The sequence below is a fragment of the Ranitomeya imitator genome, chromosome 3 (genome assembly GCF_032444005.1).
Source record: "Ranitomeya imitator isolate aRanImi1 chromosome 3, aRanImi1.pri, whole genome shotgun sequence".
Taxonomy (NCBI): domain Eukaryota; kingdom Metazoa; phylum Chordata; class Amphibia; order Anura; family Dendrobatidae; genus Ranitomeya; species Ranitomeya imitator.
In genome coordinates, this window is record NC_091284.1 from 555,451,593 (window position 1) to 555,471,573 (window position 19,981).

A 19,981-nucleotide genomic window follows, 5' to 3' on the forward strand; every position below is an offset into this window, starting at 1 on the left:
TTAGGGATTATACTTGTGCCCCTCTGACAGGGGTGATACACCCATTCCTGGGAGACCTACTACATTGGCTCCTTTTGAAGTAATGGCCCTAGCGGGAGTCACCGGGTTTTTCCGCTAGGCCGCAAGACTTCTTAACAAAGTCTATCAAGAAAAGCGGAGCCTCCTTTGCCACTTCTGACCCCCACCTCACTTGTTTTCCTAGCCCATTCCCACTCTTGTACCATACATAGGTGCTGGAAGCAAAGACCTAGCTCACTCATGTCTCCCTTCTATCACCGCAGGCATCATCCTCCGATTGAAATCTACTCACCGCTCTTTGGTGCTTTTTGGGCATGAGGAAAAGAGGGCTGGACTCCGGCTCTCGACCGCCATCGTCTAGACTCTAGAACATGACCTGCACAGAGTGGTGATTCAGACCTTGACTGGCGCAGTCTGGGCTCTGGGTCTTGACCAGCAGAGATCGGGTCCTCAGGTCTTGACCGGCGTACTTAGGTCTTCAGATCTCACTTCACGACATCCGGGCTCTGTCTGACATTGGCCAGCACCTTGTTGGCATGTGCTTTCTGCTGAGGCCTGTCAATATGGCTTCAGTGTCATCCCTGGTCTGTGTCTGCACCTTCCTCTTTTTTGGTGCCAAATCCTCTCATGGAATCTTTATATCCGGGAACCTCTTCAACAGAGGCACCTGACAGGGTGTCTCATTTGGACTCATCCACCCTGCAACTCTACCTGCACCGGATGGTTCTGCCTGGTCCCATTTGGACAGCAGGTAGCAGCCTTTTTGTAATAATGATACATCACGCTGGGGTTCTTCAGGAGTATCATTGCCTCCTCTAACAAGTAGGAGGTGATGCTACCTGGTTACTTAAGTTGCTGTTCCACTGTACAAATGTCATGTTATATATGTGCTGCTATATGTATTGCAATGTCATATATTATTCTAAGTGTTTATGTGAATGTTTCAACAATTGTTTGAAAGTTCCACATACTTGACATGAGGAATTAGCCATAAATAGTGTTGAGCGATACCTTCCGATATCAAGAAGTATCAGCATCGGATTGGATCGGCAGATATCCAAAAAATATCGGATATCGCCGATACCCGATACCACTGCAAGTCAATGGGACACAAATATCGGAATGTAAATAAGCCCTTTCTGTCCTTCTACATCCTGTTCCGGAGGGGGGGAAGAGTGTGGGCGGTGCGTAGGCAGACACTGCGTGTCTGTGTGTGCAGGTGGGGTCTGTGTGGACCTGCCGGGGCTTGGTACGGGCGACTCGGGGGTCTGTGTGGGCTGTCGGAGGTCTGTGCGTGCCTGCCAGGGCTCTGTGCAGTCTGCTGGGGCTCTGTGCGTGCCTGCCGAGGCTTTGCGCAGCCTACCGGGGCTCTGTGCATGCCTGCCGGGGCTCTGTGCGGCCTGCCGGGGCTCTGTGGGGGCTTGCCGGGGCTCTGTGCGGGCTTGCCGGGGCTCTGTGCGGGCTTGCCGGGGCTCTGTGCGGGCTTGCCGGGGCTCTATGCATGCTGCCTGGGGTCTGTGCAGGCATCGTCTAATGGGACTACAAGTCCAATCGGATGATGCCTGTGACAGTGATTGACACATTAGCCAATGATGGGACAGTAATAGCCCCATCATCCGGATAATGTGTTGAATGTTAAAAAAAACCATACATACTACATACATTACATTCATACATTGCATACAATACATACATACAGACATACAGTACATATAACATAGAGTACAAACTCACCATTACTTGTCATTTTTATCCCCGAAGCCACTGTCACCTGTAAAAAATATTAAAATAACAAACAACCAATTTACTCCCTGTCCGAAGAAATCCACGAGTGTCCCACGACGATCTCCAGTGGAGAACAGCAGCATCAGCAGGCTCCAGGAATACAATGATGGGTGGAAGTTATCATTCCGAACTGTATTCCTCCACTGCTGTAAAAATATAGTCCCTAGTCTCACTTTTGGCATTGCTGTGTGAGAAATTTTCCCATGCAGCAATTGCCATAAAGTGAGACTTTGTCCTAAGGTAACCTCTCAGTGATGCACTGCAGGAGCCATTGTCTCCTGTCAGTGTGTCACTGAGGGTCCTATAGAGCAGTGACATCACCCGATGTCACTGTTCTATAGGGGAGATCATCGTGGGACACTCGTTATTAATTGGACTATGGCAGACAGGTAGTATACGGTTTATTATTTTACGCTTTTTGCAGGCGCTGAAGTATGGTAAGTATGGTTAAATGAAGAATATTAAAATACTTTTTTCCTAATGTGCGCGTGTTTTATTAACCCTTTATTACTATTGGATTAATATTGGATAGGCATCTTTTTGACGCCTGTCCGTTATTAACCCGGCTTAATGTCACCTTACAATAGCAAGGTGACATTAACCCCTTATTACCCCAAATTCCACCGTTACATGGGAGTGGGAAGAGAGGGGCTAAGTGCCAGAATTAGCGCATCTAACAGATGCGCCATTTCTGGGGCGGCTGCGGACTGGTATTTGTAGCCGGGGGGGGCAATATCCATGGCCCCTCTCTAGGCTATGAATATCAGCCCACAGCTGTCTGCATAGCCTTTCTGGCTATAAAATATAGGGGGACCCCCATGTCATTTTTGGGGGGTCCCCCTATTTTAATAGCCAGTAAAGGCTACGCAGACAGCTGCAGGCTGATATTCATACCAGGCTACAAATATTGGCCCCCAGCCGTTGGCTTTCCCACTCTGGCGCAGAAAATTGTGGGGGAGCCCACGCCGTTTTTTTCCATTTTTTTTTTTTTATTAAATGCTCATTAAGGAATCCTTCACATTTGCGTCGGTACGGGTCCGTCGCTATGCGTCGGCCGACGTACCGACGCACGTTGTGAAATTTGTGCACAACATGGGCAGCGGATTCAGTTTTTCAACGCATCCGCTGCCCATTCTGAAATCCGGGGAGGAGGGAGCGGAGTTTCAGCCGCACATGCGCAGTAGAAAATGGCGGACGCGACGGACAAAAAAACCTTCACTTGAACGTTTTTTCGTGGCGACGGTCCGCCAAAACACGACGGATCCGTTACACAACGGACGCGACGTGTGGCCATCCATCGCGATCCGTCGCTAATACAAATCTATGGGTAAAAACGCATCCTACGAGCACATTTGCACAATCCATTTTTTCCCAAAACTACAGATTGCGACGTATTACTAAAAACGCAAGTGTGAAAGTAGCCTTAGAAACATCGGCCTTTCTATTATGTATCTATGGATATATCTATCTATAGATATATTTATAGATAGATATATCTATAGATACATAGATGTATCTATCCATATATCTGGCTGCTATCACACATCAGGTTTTTGCCGGCAGGCACAATCCGACGAGTTTTGAAAAAAACGGATCAGGCGGAAAAAAAATGGAACCGGCGGAAAAAAAGATGGATCCGGCGGAAAAAAACAGATCTGGTGGAAAAAACGGATTTGGTAGAAAAAAAACGGATCCTGCGGAAAAAAATGGATCCGGTGGAAAAAAACGGATCTGGTGGGAAAAAAAACAGATCCTGCAGAAAAAACTGAACCGGTGGAAAAAACTGATCCGGCGGATGCGTTTTTTACCCATAGACTTGTAATAGCAACGGATCGCGACGGATGGCCTCACGTCGCGTCCGTTGTGCAACAGATCCGTCGTGTTTTAGCAGACAGTCGGCACAAAAAAAACGTTCAAGTGAACGTTTTTTGTCCATCGCGGCTGCCATTTTCTACCGCGCATGCACGGCCGAAACTCCGCCCCTCCTCCCCAGACTTCAGAATGGGCAGCAGATGCATTGGAAAACTGCATCCGCTGCCCACGTCGTGCACAAATTTCACAACGTGCGTCGGTATGTCGGCCCGACGCATAGCGACGGATCCATACCGACGCAAGTGTGAAAGATTCCTTAATGAGCGTTGAATTTTAAAAAAACGGAAAAAAACGGCGTGGGACACTTGTGGATTTCTGCAGACAGGGAGTATATTGTTTTTTGTTATTTTAATCTTTTTTACTGATGAGTGGCTTCGGGGAACAAAGTGACAAGTAATGGCGAGTGTATACTCTATGTTTAATCTAATGTATGTCTGTATGTATGTATTGTATGTAATGTATGAATGTATTGTATGCAGTATGTATGTAGTATGTATGCAGTATGTTGTATGTAGTATGTATGTAGTATGTATGTAGTATGTTGTATATAGTATGTATGTAGTATGTATGTAGCATGTGTCATGCCCTCAGCTGCAGGTCCGGTCTCCGCTGTCACCTTTCACGCAGCTCCACTGGTACTACTCACCCTGTCCGTGGCTCCAGACAATCAGCGGCTCCTTTCTCTGCTAAGAACCTGCATCCTCTTGGCAGGTCTCCTGGAAATGCTCTTAGGAAGCGCGCCCCGCTTCCTGCACATACTTAAAACAGCAGAGCACCTGTTCTCTATTAAGGCCAGCCAGGGCCCCATTAAAGTGGTAGGGTCAGGTGTGGGTCCCAGTACGCCGTCCTGCCCCTTTAACGCCGCTTACGGCGTGGCAGTATCACTGCCCCTACCACCTTAATGGGGCCCTGGCTTTCCCTTATCTCGGGGGTACCTATGAAGGTTAGGAGGCCCAAGCCGCCAGCGTATCCCTGTCTCCTATGCAGGCCCTATGAGTGGCCCCCTCTCCCCCCAAAGGAGGTGGAGTGCACCCGTGTAATAATACAACAAATAACAGGGTAAACAGATAAGGTAACTAAAAGATACTAACTCACCAAATGCTCACACAACCACAGAGGAAACAGAGAAGGGAAGAGAAGGAATAAACTAGGAAGGAAAACAGGTTTAACATGCAACCAAAACTGCAGACACCAATCTCTGTAAATAAACCTCCAACACCAACACCTCTCTCCATCAACCTCCAACCAGGCAGTAGAACTGATCACTGACAATAGCTGAAGTCAGGACTGGGTCTATATAGAGGATCAGATTACAAAATCTAGTTCAGCTGAGAGAGACCCAGCTCTCAGCAATAAGGTTAACTCCTGCACTGCTGGCACAAAGCAGCCAGGTCAGAATATAGGTGAAGAGCTTCTGTTCGCAGAGTGTGAACGAGGCCCAGAGCGCTGCGGTTCTCTGGAACCTCTCTGTCGCTGTAGCCCCGTGACACTCAGATATCAGGGGCAGAGGATACTTATTCCTAACGGTGATGGCGTTAAGACCCCTGTAAGCTATGCATGGATGTAGTTCCCGGTTCTTCATCTGCACAAAGAAGAACCCAGCCTTTGCAGGTGACAATGACTTCCTAATGAATCCTCTTGCCAGATTTTCCTGGATGTACTGTGACATTGCCTCCACCTCCGAGAGAGATAACAGATAGACTCGATCCCGGGGAGGCTCAGCACCAGGCAAGAGGTCAATAGGACAGTCAGGGGTGGTGAGGCGGAAGGGTCTCCAAAGCTCTTTAGGAGAACACGTCCACCGATATGCGGGTACCTCAGTAGTAGCAACCTGAACACATTCCCTCTGACATCTACCCCCACAAGATTCACCCCATCCCTAAATTCTGCCTGTGGACCACTCAATATGAGGAGAGTGGTACCGTAGCCAAGGTATCCCTAACAGGACCTCATCAATTCCCTCAGGAATTACAAGCAGAGATATAATTCCCTGATGAGAAGGCGACATGGACAGAGAAAACTGGATGGTCTGGTGTGTTATCTATGAGGGCAGTGTCGACCCCTTTACCACTTGTACGGTTACTGGTTGAGCTAACATTACCAGGGGAATTGCGTGATGTTGGGCGAAGGCAGAAGACATAAAATTGCCCTCCGCCCCAGAATCCACGCTTAGCTCTACCGAGTTTGTAAAGCCTATAGTAATTTTCCCCTTAAAGGACAATTTGGAGGCAAACGTCGCCGTGTCCCCCGGAAGAAGGCACTGTTAGCCGAAACACGCGTTGGTGTGGGTGCTGCTGCGGTATACACAGGTATATACTGGCCTTACATTTTATGGCATTCTTTCCTCTCTAGGTCTCTTACTTTGCTGCTTCTTATGGCTTTTGCACTTTGCTAGCATCCATATTATGTTGCACACCTGCACTTTATTTCTTATATGCATTAGTGGCATGGCCAAGATACCCTTACTTATGTAACCTGCTTGTTTACTGTGGTTTCACCCTTCAGTGTATCATTGTCTTGTCCCTGCTCTCATTTTACTTGTCCTCTTACTGTTGTGTATTAATAAAGTTGACATATTGTTTTAGTAATCTTTGCTTCATTTGGTGCTTTTTTTCTTTGGTATGATTTTCGTATGTTTGCACTGAACCTCATTCCATATATCCTGGCACCATGGTTTATTTTGAACTTTTACTTTTGCACTAAGCATGTTTGGTTTGTGGTCAGGTGTATAGGTATATGTCGTTGCTGAACATTGCTGGCTACAAGGACAGAGCCTGGAAGGGCAGTAGTAACCAGTCGTCCAGTATCAGCCTGAGCTAGACGCTGGGACCGACGTCTCCTCTGAGCAGATTCCACTGTGGCTGGAGAAGAATGGGAGACTGCAGCGGAGATGGTTCAAGATTCCCCCTGTGCAGAGGCAGGAATTCGACACCTAACATCGGGTATTCTAGAATCTGTATGTAGTTTATTTATGACGATTTAAGAATAATGCAATGAATACACAGGATTTGGCTGGACAGGCGCAACTAATCAGTGAAGCGTGGTTCAAATCCCGCGCCAATTCGCAGCTGGACTGCACCTGTAGCTGATTGATTGGTCGCGCCCAGCCAGTGAAGCCAAGGCCGGCTCCAGGTTTTTGAGGGCCCCGGGCGAAAGAGTCTCAGTGGGCCCCCCCTTTAACATATACCACGATTCATGATGCACAGATACAGCAGAGAAATATAGCACAGCCCACGTAGCATATAACACAGACCACATAGTATATAACACAGCCCACGCAGCATATAGCACAGCCACATAGTATATTGCACAGCCCACATAGCATATAACACAGCCCATGTAGTATATAACACAGCCATGTAGTATATAGCACAGCCATGTGGTATATAGCACAGCCCATGTAGTGTATAACACAGCCCACGTGGTATATAGCACAGCCCATGCAGTATATAACACAGCCCACATAGTATATAACACAGCCACGAAGTATATAGCACAGCCATGTAGTACATAACACAGCCCACGTAATATATAACACAGCCCACGTAGTATATAGCACAGACCACATAGAAGATAACACAGCCCATGTAGTATATAGCACAGGCCACGCAGTATATAACACAGCCCACGTAGTATATAGCACAGCCCACGTAGTATATAAAACAGCCACGTAGTATATAGCACAGCCATGTAGTATATAGCACAGCCCACATAGTATATAGCACAGCCCATGCAGTATATAACACAGCCAGTGGCGTAGGAAGGGGAGTGCGGGGGGGGCGGTCCGCCCCAGGCGGCACAATGCTGGGGGCGGCCGGCGCTGCAGGAGAAGAAGATTAAAAAAAAAAAAAAAAAAAAAGACGCCCCTTTAAATCTTCGTGCGGCGCCGTCCGCCGCCACGACCAGGGCCAGCTCCCCCCACCCCCGGGTCCTGCCCCCGCCCCCGCCCCCGCCCCCCGCTCTAATACTCACCTCTCCTGGTTCCTGCGGCTTCAGCGTCCTCTGACTCTGCGACGTCTCAGAGCAGAGGGCGCGATGACGTCACTACTGTGCGCGCCGCTCTGCCTCTCTGTCCTGAGCGTCGCAGAGCCGGAGAGACGCTGACTGCACCGGACCTGCGCTGGGAACGGGAGAGGTGAGGATTTTACTTTTTTTTTTTTTTTCTTTGTCTGACTGTCTGGGGCTGGGGCAATGCTGGAGACCATGGGGCAGATTGCTGGACACACTGGGGCAATGCTGGAGACCATGGGGCAGATTGCTGGACACACTGGGGCAATACTGGAGACCATGGGGCAGAATGCTGGACACACTGGGGCAATACTGGAGACCATGGGGCAGAATGCTGGACACACTGGGGCAATACAGGAGACCATGGGGCAGATTGCTGGACACACTGGGGCAATACAGGAGACTATGGGGCAGATTGCTGGACACACTGGGGCAATACAGGAGACCATGGGGCAGATTGCTGGACACACTGGGGCAATACAGGAGACCATGGGGCAGATTGCTGGACACACTGGGGCAATACAGGAGACCATGGGGCAGAATGCTGGACACACTGGGGCAATACAGGAGACCATGGGGCAGATTGCTGGACACACTGGGGCAATACAGGAGACCATGGGGCAGATTGCTGGACACACTGGGGCAATACAGGAGACTATGGGGCAGATTGCTGGACACACTGGGGCAATACAGGAGACCATGGGGCAGATTGCTGGACACACTGGGGCAATACAGGAGACCATGGGGCAGATTGCTGGACACACTGGGGCAATACTGGAGACCATGGGGCAGAATGCTGGACACACTGGGGCAATACTGGAGACCATGGGACAGAATGCTGGACACACTGGGGCAATACTGGAGACCATGGGGCAGAATGCTGGACACACTGGGGCAATACTGGAGACCATGGGGCAGAATGCTGGACATACTGGGGCAATACTGGAGACCATGGGGCAGATTGCTGGACACACCGGGGCAATACTGGAGACCATGGGGCAGAATGCTGGACACACTGGGGCAATACAGGAGACCATGGGGCAGATTGCTGGACACACTGGGGCAATACTGGAGACCATGGGGCAGAATGCTGGACACACTGGGGCAATACTGGAGACCATGGGGCAGAATGCTGGACATACTGGGGCAATACTGGAGACCATGGGGCAGAATGCTGGACATACTGGGGCAATACTGGAGACCATGGGGCAGATTGCTGGACACACCGGGGCAATACTGGAGACCATGGGGCAGAATGCTGGACACACTGGGGCAATACAGGAGACCATGGGGCAGATTGCTGGACACACTGGGGCAATACTGGAGACCATGGGGCAGAATGCTGGACACACTGGGGCAGTACAGGAGACTATGGGGCAGAATGCTGGACACACTGAATACTGGAGACCATGGGGCAGATTTCAGGACACATTGAGGCAATGCTGGAGACCCTGGGGCAGACTTCTGGACATACTGGGGCAATACTGGAGACCATGGGGCAGATTGCTGGACACACTGGGGCAATACAGGAGACCATGGGGCAGATTGCTGGACACACTGGGGCAATACTGGAGACCATGGGGCAGAATGCTGGACACACTGGGGCAATACTGGAGACCATGGGGCAGAATGCTGGACACACTGGGGCAATACTGGAGACCATGGGGCAGAATGCTGGACACACTGGGGCAATACTGGAGACCATGGGGCAGAATGCTGGACATACTGGGGCAATACTGGAGACCATGGGGCAGATTGCTGGACACACCGGGGCAATACTGGAGACCATGGGGCAGAATGCTGGACACACTGGGGCAATACAGGAGACCATGGGGCAGATTGCTGGACACACTGGGGCAATACTGGAGACCATGGGGCAGAATGCTGGACACACTGGGGCAGTACAGGAGACTATGGGGCAGAATGCTGGACACACTGAATACTGGAGACCATGGGGCAGATTTCAGGACACATTGAGGCAATGCTGGAGACCCTGGGGCAGACTTCTGGACATACTGGGGCAATACTGGAGACCATGGGGCAGATTGCTGGACACACCGGGGCAATACTGGAGACCATGGGGCAGAATGCTGGACACACTGGGGCAATACAGGAGACCATGGGGCAGATTGCTGGACACACTGGGGCAATACTGGAGACCCTGGGGCAGATTGCTGGACACACTGGGGCAATACAGGAGACCATGGGGCAGATTGCTGGACACACTGGGGCAATACTGGAGACCATGGGGCAGAATGCTGGACACACTGGGGCAATACTGGAGACCATGGGGCAGAATGCTGGACACACTGGGGCAATACTGGAGACCATGGGGCAGAATGCTGGACACACTGGGGCAATACTGGAGACCATGGGGCAGAATGCTGGACACACTGGGGCAATACTGGAGACCATGGGGCAGAATGCTGGACACACTGGGGCAATACTGGAGACCATGGGGCAGATTGCTGGACACACCGGGGCAATACTGGAGACCATGGGGCAGAATGCTGGACACACTGGGGCAATACAGGAGACCATGGGGCAGATTGCTGGACACACTGGGGCAATACTGGAGACCCTGGGGCAGATTGCTGGACACACTGGGGCAATACAGGAGACCATGGGGCAGATTGCTGGACACACTGGGGCAATACTGGAGACCATGGGGCAGAATGCTGGACACACTGGGGCAATACTGGAGACCATGGGGCAGAATGCTGGACACACTGGGGCAATACTGGAGACCATGGGGCAGAATGCTGGACACACTGGGGCAATACTGCAGACCATGGGGCAGAATGCTGGACACACTGGGGCAATACTGGAGACCATGGGGCAGAATGCTGGACATACTGGGGCAATACTGAAGACCATGGGGCAGATTGCTGGACACACCGGGGCAATACTGGAGACCATGGGGCAGAATGCTGGACACACTGGGGCAATACAGGAGACCATGGGGCAGATTGCTGGACACACTGGGGCAATACTGGAGACCATGGGGCAGAATGCTGGACACACTGGGGCAGTACAGGAGACTATGGGGCAGAATGCTGGACACACTGAATACTGGAGACCATGGGGCAGATTTCAGGACACATTGAGGCAATGCTGGAGACCCTGGGGCAGACTTCTGGACATACTGGGGCAATACTGGAGACCATGGGGCAGATTGCTGGACACACCGGGGCAATACTGGAGACCATGGGGCAGAATGCTGGACACACTGGGGCAATACAGGAGACCATGGGGCAGATTGCTGGACACACTGGGGCAATACTGGAGACCCTGGGGCAGATTGCTGGACACACTGGGGCAATACTGGAGACCCTGGGGCAGATTTCTGGACACATTGAGGCAATGCTGGAGACCCTGGGGCAGACTTCTGGACACACTGGGGCAGACTTCTGGACACACTGGGGCAATGCTGGACACTGGGGCAGATTGCTGGACACACTGGGGGTAATATACTGGACACACTGGGGCAATGCTGGACACTGGGGGTAATATGCTGGACACACTGGGGCAGACTGCTGGACACACTGGGGAAAGGCTGGACACTGGGGCAGATTGCTGGACACACTGAGGGCAGATTGCTGGACACACTGGGGGTAATATGCTGGACATACTGGGGCAGATTGCTGGACACACTGGGGGTAATATGCTGGACACACTGGGGCAGATTGCTGGACAACATGGGGGTAATATGCTGGACACACTGGGGCAGATTGCTGGACAACATGGGGGTAATATGCTGGACACACTGGGGGCAGGACTTGAGGCATGGGCAGAATGTAGATACGGGGCATGATTGGAGACACGGGGCAGGATTGGATCATGGGGCAGGACGGATACGATGGAGGCTGGTGGGGCAGGATGGGGAGATCATATGGGGTAGAATGGATACTCATGAGGGCAGGATACGACAACATATGGCTGGAGCCAGGAATGAGATAAACGGGGCCAGGGTGGGGAATATTATTACCATAGGGGATAATTAAGGGATATTGTTACTGCAGTGATGTATTTATTTTATTTTTTGAGTATACTGTTTTAAATGGGGGGGCGGTCCTGTTACTGTGCAGAGTGACACTATATCACCTTTTTTTCTTCATTTGGTGTAATGTAGAAGTTGTGAAAAATTAAGTAATGTGTTCTGCAAGCGGAGCTTGAGATAACTGTGTTATTTCCTGCAGAAACGAGTCCTGGCTGGAAGGAATGATGGCGGTCTGTGCTGGATGAAAGATGAAGGACTTCACCTAGAGACGTCACTGGTGAGTCAGTGTTACCTATACACTGACACTATACACTGTATACTATATAGAGGTCCTGTGTATAATGTCACCAGTGATCTCTGTATTACCTGTACACACACTGCATACTAAGTACAGATCTCCTGTGAATACTGGCACTTATGGTGATAGTATTGTGGGGTTTTTTTTTATTACTGATCAGTATTGTAGTATTCAGTCACTATGTGGTGGTAATATGTGGTCTGGAAATGGTGCGGTGGTATTTGTCCCTTGTATGTAGTATTATTCGGTCACTGTGGCCTGGTCATGGTGTGGTGGTACTAAGTCACAGGTGTGGCATGTGGGGGTGACACCATTAGGCCCAGTTTAAGTTCTACAAAACAGGAAAACCATTTTTGGTAACCTTTGTGTGTATTGAGCTGGGGGGGGGGGCGCCAAACTCGGGATCAGCCCCGGGCGGCAAAAGCTCTAGCTACGCCTCTGAACACAGCCCATGTAGTATATAGCACATGCCGCGCAGTATATAGCACAACCCATGTAGTATATAGCACAGCCCACGTAGTATATAGCACAGCCCACGCAGTATGTAACAGACCACATAGTATATATCACAGCCACGTAGTATATAGCAGCGTGGGCACCATATCCCTGTTAAAAAAAGAATTAAAATTAAAAATAGTTATATACTCACCTTCCGGCGGCCCCCGGATCCAGCCCAGGCCTTTAGCGATGCTTCCGCCAGGTTCGTTCCCAGTGATGTTTTGTGACAATAACCCGTGATGATGTAGAGGTCTCGCGAGACCGCTACGTCATCTGGGATCATTACCGCAAAGCTTTACTGGGACCGGAGCATCGCGAGGAGCAGGAAAAGCTGTCGGGGTCACCAGAAGGTGAGAATATCACAATTTTTTTTATTATTATTTTTAACATTATATCTTTTTACTATTGATGCTGCATAAGCAGCTGACTGGAGGGGAGTATGGAGGGGGCACTGACTGGAGGGAAGTAGGGAGGGGCCAATTTGCGGCCGGACTGTGCCTGTTGCTGATTGGTCACACCCAGCCAGCCGCGACCAATCAGCGACGCGGGATTTCTGTGACAGACAAACAGACGGAAGTGGATCTTAGACGATTATCTATAGATATGAGTTTCACTTTTTGTATTGAAGAACTGAAATAAATCAACTTTTGATGATATTCTTATTTAGTGAGAAGCACCTGTATATTCACCTTGGACATACCCTAAGGGCAGAATCACAAAATGCAGATTTTGTCCAAAAATTTCTGTTTTAAGGGTTACTCCTAAAAGAACAATTCCCCCATCAAACAAAAACAGGATTTCTAGCTGATTTGGCTCTAAAATCTTGAAAATCCTTGTCGCGTGCTCAGGCTCCACTCTAATCATTGTCAGAAATAACTAAGTGCACCTCACAACGTTCTCCAGTAGGCCCTTTGACACACGTCCGTCGCTACGTCTTGGCGACGCAGCAGGAGGGGAGCGTTCCGACGGAAGTGTGAAAGAGGCCTAGTGAAAATTACAATATTTTAGAAATTCTCTTATTATGGATAGCTTCATGAATAACATTACAAAATCGTACAAAATCTTTGACATAAAACTTGTGAATTTATTATGACCTGACAGTATCCTAGCTACATCATGCAGGGGACTACTAATCAGAAGAGGCAAACAGGATGCTAGCAGGTTGTAGGAAGTGTGCAGTGCTCTGTTCTGGCTGCCATGTTGTACCAACTTGGCTGCTTGACTAGGATCCTGGGAATTGTTTTAATCAACTCTCTTTTTCAGCCCCATATACTTCGGATCATAACCGTCTTATGGTACATTCCAATACAGAAGAAGTTAAAGGGTTAATCCCCTTAGATTAAGTTATTCCCAATCCTTGGTAGAGGGGATAACTTGCTGATCACTGTGGGTCCGGTTGCTGTGACCTTCAGTGATTCCAAGATCAAGGCCCTGCGACCCAGAGAATATAGCGCTGCAGTTCCATGTGAATGAAGCAGTAATGCTACATCCTGCTAGTGCATTTGCCATTGGACAGGGTTTTGGGAAGGCCGTATTTTATGGTATGTGTTATTTGATTTTTTTTATTGTTCTGTAGTATACAGATCATTTTCCTGAGTCATCTCATTGCAGGTTTCCAATAAAAGGGGTCAACTACATATGGATTAAGTTACAAAAATATATAAAATAACTTGAATTGAAAAAAAAAAGTTTTTGAAAAAAGTATTTCTCAGTATCTAGATATAATCACTGAATAATTTAAATGATACATGTTAAATAGCAGGTGTATAAAAGAAATCTATCAGAAATGTCATAGTGAGTTTGCGCCCTATTATGACACATCTAATAGATTTCTCTTTTTTTAATCTGACACCACTTTGGACACTGATCTGAATGTCATTGTGAAACCGTTGGGTATACAATTTGTTCTCTGTAAGCCTCTGTAAGTAATACTTGTTATTGTAATACTCTATATAGTAAAATAAAATATTCAAGATATACGTCATGTGTACCAACTTGTTGGAAGTCAAAAATACATATATTTAGCTATTTTAGATAAATAGGGAGCCGATGTGTTGTGATAGGCAATTCAGTATCACAATGGACATAGCGGTCAGAGCACATACAGTGATCTGACAATAACCCAAAATAATAGAACGAGCTCTGAGACGTGGGAACTCTGCAGACCGCAATCCCTAATCCTCTCCAAACACTACTAGAGGCAGCCGTGGATTGCGCCTAACTCTGCCTATGCAACTCGGCACAGCCTTAGAAACTAACTAGCCTGAAGATAGAAAATAAGCCTACCTTGCCTCAGAGAAATACCCCAAAGGAAAAGGCAGCCCCCCACATATAATGACTGTGAGTTAAGATGAAAAGACAAACGTAGGGATTAAATAGATTCAGCAAAGTGAGGCCCGACTTTCTTAACAGAGCGAGGATAGGAAAGATAACTTTGCGGTCTACACAAAACCCTAAAGAAAACCACGCAAAGGGGGCAAAAAGACCCTCCGTACCGAACTAACGGCACGGAGGTACACCCTTTGCGTCCCAGAGCTTCCAGCAAAACAATTAGACAAGCTGGACAGAAAAAATAGCAAACAAATAGCAAAGAAGAACTTAGCTATGCAGAGCAGCAGGCCACAGAAATGATCCAGGGAAAAACAAGTCCAACACTGGAACATTGACAGGAAGCAAGGATCAAAGCATTAGGTGGAGTTAAGTAGAGAAGCACCTAACGACCTCACCAGATCACCTGAGGGAGAAAACTCAGAAGCCGCAGTACCACTTTCCTCCACAAACGGAAGCTCCCAGAGAGAATCAGCCGAAGTACCACTTGTGACCACAGGAGGGAGCTCTGCCACAGAATTCACAACACCGATGGATGTGTTTAACAATGCTCTTTGACATTTCCCTGCACATGGGGAAAGAGGCACTGCAAAGAAGTATGAAATATTTTTTACTTAAAAAGCACTCCCATCAAAATATTTATCCTCTTCATATATTGTAGTCATCATATTATACAGCACTGTGTACTTATAATTGCTCATTTTGCCTTTCTAACTGTTAAGGACTGGCGGAACGCACCAAGTATAGATGATATGAAACTAGGTGCGTTCGCAGTCCGAGGTCCACCGTGCAGGTAAAAACCCTGCTGCTAGTAAGACGGACTATATGGCGGTACTAAAAGTATACACGCACGGGTTAACTTCACCCTGCGTGAAGGAAGCGATCCTGTTGAGTAACAGGACCGCGGTACCGCACATAGAGCGCGAGCAAGAAGTCAGCGAACACAACCCCAACACAGGATTGAAGTCTGATTAGACCACTTGCTGGCACAACACCGCAACTGGGTGTGTAAGGAAACTATTAAAATAGTATATAAAGGCACGAGAGTGCATGCAGTGCCGCTCTGACGAACGCCACTAACCACCCAGGCTTGGGTAAGGAAAGCGCAGAGGAAGCGCACGGCGCCGTACAGGCGGTCACAGCAACTAGACGCTGTTATGTGTGTAACGTGCTGTTGGATAAGTCGGGTGCTAGATAGCAAACATACACCTTCCGCGAACAGTCATCCAATAGGGAGGGTATTTTAAAGAGCGACTTTCACACACAACACACACACATATTATCAAGACAATACTAGCGCATGGCCGTGCGGTCATGCGCAGTTTATATAGTTGCAGCACAGGAAGCTGCTACTTAAGTTTTGCCCTTTCAGGACCTTCCTGGAGGACCAATGGAATGAGCTGCAGTACCTGAGCATGTGACCCTCGATCTCCAACGGGAGATCTTGCCCTGGGCATGCTCAGTGTGTGCAAATAAGGACTTAGTCCCAGAGAAGCCCGCTCGCCGCAGATCAGTGCAGGGTACAACAGGAGAGCCAGAAAAGGCAACAGTAACCCTTTGCACAGAATCAGTCCCAGCAAGACGCTGGGAGCGACGCCTCCGCTGAGCAGGCCCCACTGCGGCCGGTACAGAATGGGAGACCGCAGCAGACAGGGATCGAGATTCCCCCTGTGCAGCAGAGGAAACTCGACTCCTAACATTACCCCCCTCCTTGGGCCTCGCTACGCTCGAAGGCAGCAATGAGCTGCGGAGCCCGAATGTGCTCAGCAGGCTCCCAGGACCTCTCCTCAGGACCATAACCCTTCCAGTCCACCAAAAAAAATTTTTTGCCACGTACCACCTTGCACCCCAAAATAGCATTCACCTCATAATCATCCGAAGACGAACCCGATGTCCCAGCAGATGACTCGGAAAACCGGGACATGTACACGGGTTTCAGGAGGGACACATGAAAGGTGTCGGTGATACCCAGGCGTGGCGGAAGAGCCAAGCGATAAACCACAGGATTAACCTGTTCGAGCACTTTGAAGGGACCCAAGTAGCGAGGAGCAAACTTAGTGGACTCAACTCGCAGCCTGATGTTACGGGCGGAGAGCCACACCAAGTCGCCAGGAGCAAAGGTCGGAGCGGGGCGCCGATGAGCATCGGTGGAGGACCTCATTCTCTCCTTAGAGGCCCGAATGGCATCCTGAGTGCGGTCCCAAATATCCCGTGCCTCCACAGCCCAGTCTGCCACCCTGGAGTCTGCGGAAGACACGGGCATAGGCACAGGTACCCGTGGATGCTGACCATAGTTGAGGAGGAATGGGGTTTGTCCAGTGGAGTCGGCTACGGCGTTGTTCAGCGCAAACTCTGCCCATGATAGCAAGGATGCCCAGTCATCCTGCCTGGCTGAAACAAAATGTCGCAGGTATGTGACCAAGGTCTGGTTGGCCCTCTCTACCAACCCATTCGTCTCGGGATGATAAGCGGAAGAGAGATTCAACTCAATACTGAGAAGATGACAAAGCTCTCTCCAGAACCGAGACGCAAACTGGGGACCCCGGTCACTGACAATTTTGTCAGGCATACCATGTAGGCAGAAGATGTGTTTAATGAACAACGCTGCCAAGGCCCGTGCAGAAGGTAACCGTGGTAGCGGCACCAAATGCACCATTTTTGAGAAATGATCGTTGATGACCCAAATGATGGTACAGCCGCGAGATTTGGGTAAACCCACGACAAAGGCCATCCTGACCATCTCCCAGGGCCGATCTGCCACCGGCAAGGGATAGAGCAACCTGTTGTGAATTCTGTGGCAGAGTTCCCTCCTGTGGTCACAAGTGGTACTTCGGCTGGTTCTCTCTGTGAGCTTCCGTTGGTGGAGGAAAGTGGTACTGCGGCTTCTGAGTTTCCTTCCTCAGGTGATGTGGTGAAGTCGTTAGGTGCTGCTCTATTTAACTCCACCTCGTGCTTTGATCCTGGCCTCCAGTCAATGTTCTAGTATTGGACCTGTTTCCTCCTGGATCGTTCCTGTGGCCTGCTGCTCTGCATAGCTAAGTTACTCTTTGCTATTTGTTTGCTGTTTTTTTCTGTCCAACTTGTCTATTTGTTTTTTTCTGCTTGCTGGAAGCTCTGGGACGCAGAGGGTGTACCTCTGTGCCGTTAGTTTGGTACGGAGGGTCTTTTTGCCCCCTTTGCGTGGTTTTTGTAGGGTTTTGTGTTGACCGCAAAGTTACCTTTCCTATCCTCGCTCTGTTCAGAAAGTTGGGCCTCACTTTGCTAAATCTATTTCATCTCTACGTTTGTCTTTTCATCTTAACTCACAGTCATTATATGTGGGGGCTGCCTTTTCCTTTGGGGTATTTCTCTGAGGCAAGGTAGGCTTATTTTCTATCTTCAGGCTAGCTAGTTTCTCAGGCCGTGCCGAGTTGCATAGGGAGCGTTAGGCGCAATCCACGGCTGCCTTTAGTGTGGTTGGAGAGGATTAGGGATTGCGGTCAACAGAGTTCCCACGTCTCAGAGCTCATTCTTGTTTTTTGGGTTATTGCCAGGTCACTGTATGTGCGCTGACCTCTATGTCCATTGTGGTACTGAATTACCTTTCATAACAGCAACCCAGCTGGCCTTTGACGCGGAGATTTATTTTTGGCGCAGGAGACACACGCCAGAATATAATCTCTGATATCCCGGGCCATATGCGGCCACCAGTACGTCCTCGCCAGTAGCTCAGATGTCCTCTTTGTCCCAAAGTGTCCACCCACCCTGGACGAATGAGCCCAAGAGAGAACCTCCGGTCGCAAATTAATGGGCACAAAAGTCTTGCCCGGAGGCACAGACTCCAGCGAAACTGGCGCTACGGTTCTCAGGCTCTCGGAAGGGACAATAAGCCGAGGCTCCTCTTCCTCCTCTTCAGTTGACATAAGGGAGCGAGAGAGAGCGTCAGCACGAATATTCTTCTCCCCGGCGAGAAAATGAAGGGAAAAGTGGAACCGGGAAAAAAACAAGGACCATCTGGCCTGACGAGAATTTAGCCGCTGGGCTGTTTGCAAATAGACCAAATTTTTGTGGTCCGTGTAAACTTGGAAGGGAAAGCGTGCACCTTCCAGAAGATGTCTCCACTCAGAAAAGGCCAATTTCATTGCTAGCAGCTCCCTATCCCTGATGGAGTAGTGTCTCTCCGCTGGCGTGAAGGTCTTAGCGAAGAAGAAGCATGGATGCTTCCGACCTTGAGCATCCTTTTGATAGAGGACTGCTCCAGCACCAACGGATGAGGCATCCACCTCCATTAGGAATGGCTTATCCACATCGGGACGATGTAAGATGGGAGTGCTAGCAAAGTGGGACTTAATAGAAGTGAAGGCCTTGGAGACCTCTTCCGACCACAATTTGGGGTTCGCTCCCTTCTTGGTGAGGGCTACCAAGGGAGCTACCAGAGTTGAGAAGTGGGGAATGAACTGGCGGTAATAGTTAATGAACCCCATAAAGCGCTGCACCGCTTTAAGAGAATGGGGCTCTTGCCAGTCCATCACAGCCTGTAGTTTGGCAGGATCCATAGCCAATCCCTGGGCGGAAATGATATAGCCCAGGAAAGGTAAGGACTCCTGCTCAAACATACACTTCTCCAACTTAGCATAAAGAGAGTTTGCCCGTAGGAGGTCGAAGACTCTGCCAACATCTCTCCGGTGGGAGTCAATATCTGGAGAAAAGATGAGAATATCATCCAGATAGACTACAACTGAGGTGGAAAGCATATCCCGGAAGATGTCGTTGACAAAGTCTTGGAAAACGGCTGGGGCATTACAGAGCCCGAAGGGCATCACCAGATACTCATAGTGCCCATCTCTGGTGTTAAACGCCATTTTCCATTCGTCCCCCTCACGGATGCGAATCAGGTTATAAGCACTCCGCAGATCTAATTTAGTAAACACTCTAGCTCCCCGAAGCCTATCGAAGAGCTCGGATATCAAGGGCAAAGGATACTTGTTCTTAATGGTGATAGCGTTACGACCCCTGTAGTCTATGCATGGACGTAATTCCCCATTCTTCTTCTGCACGAAGAAGAACCCTGCCCCAGCAGGTGACACTGACTTCCTGATGAACCCTCTTGCCAGATTCTCTTGAATGTACTGAGACATGGCCTCCGTCTCCGGGAGAGATAATGGATAAACTCGACCCCGGGGAGGCTCCGCACC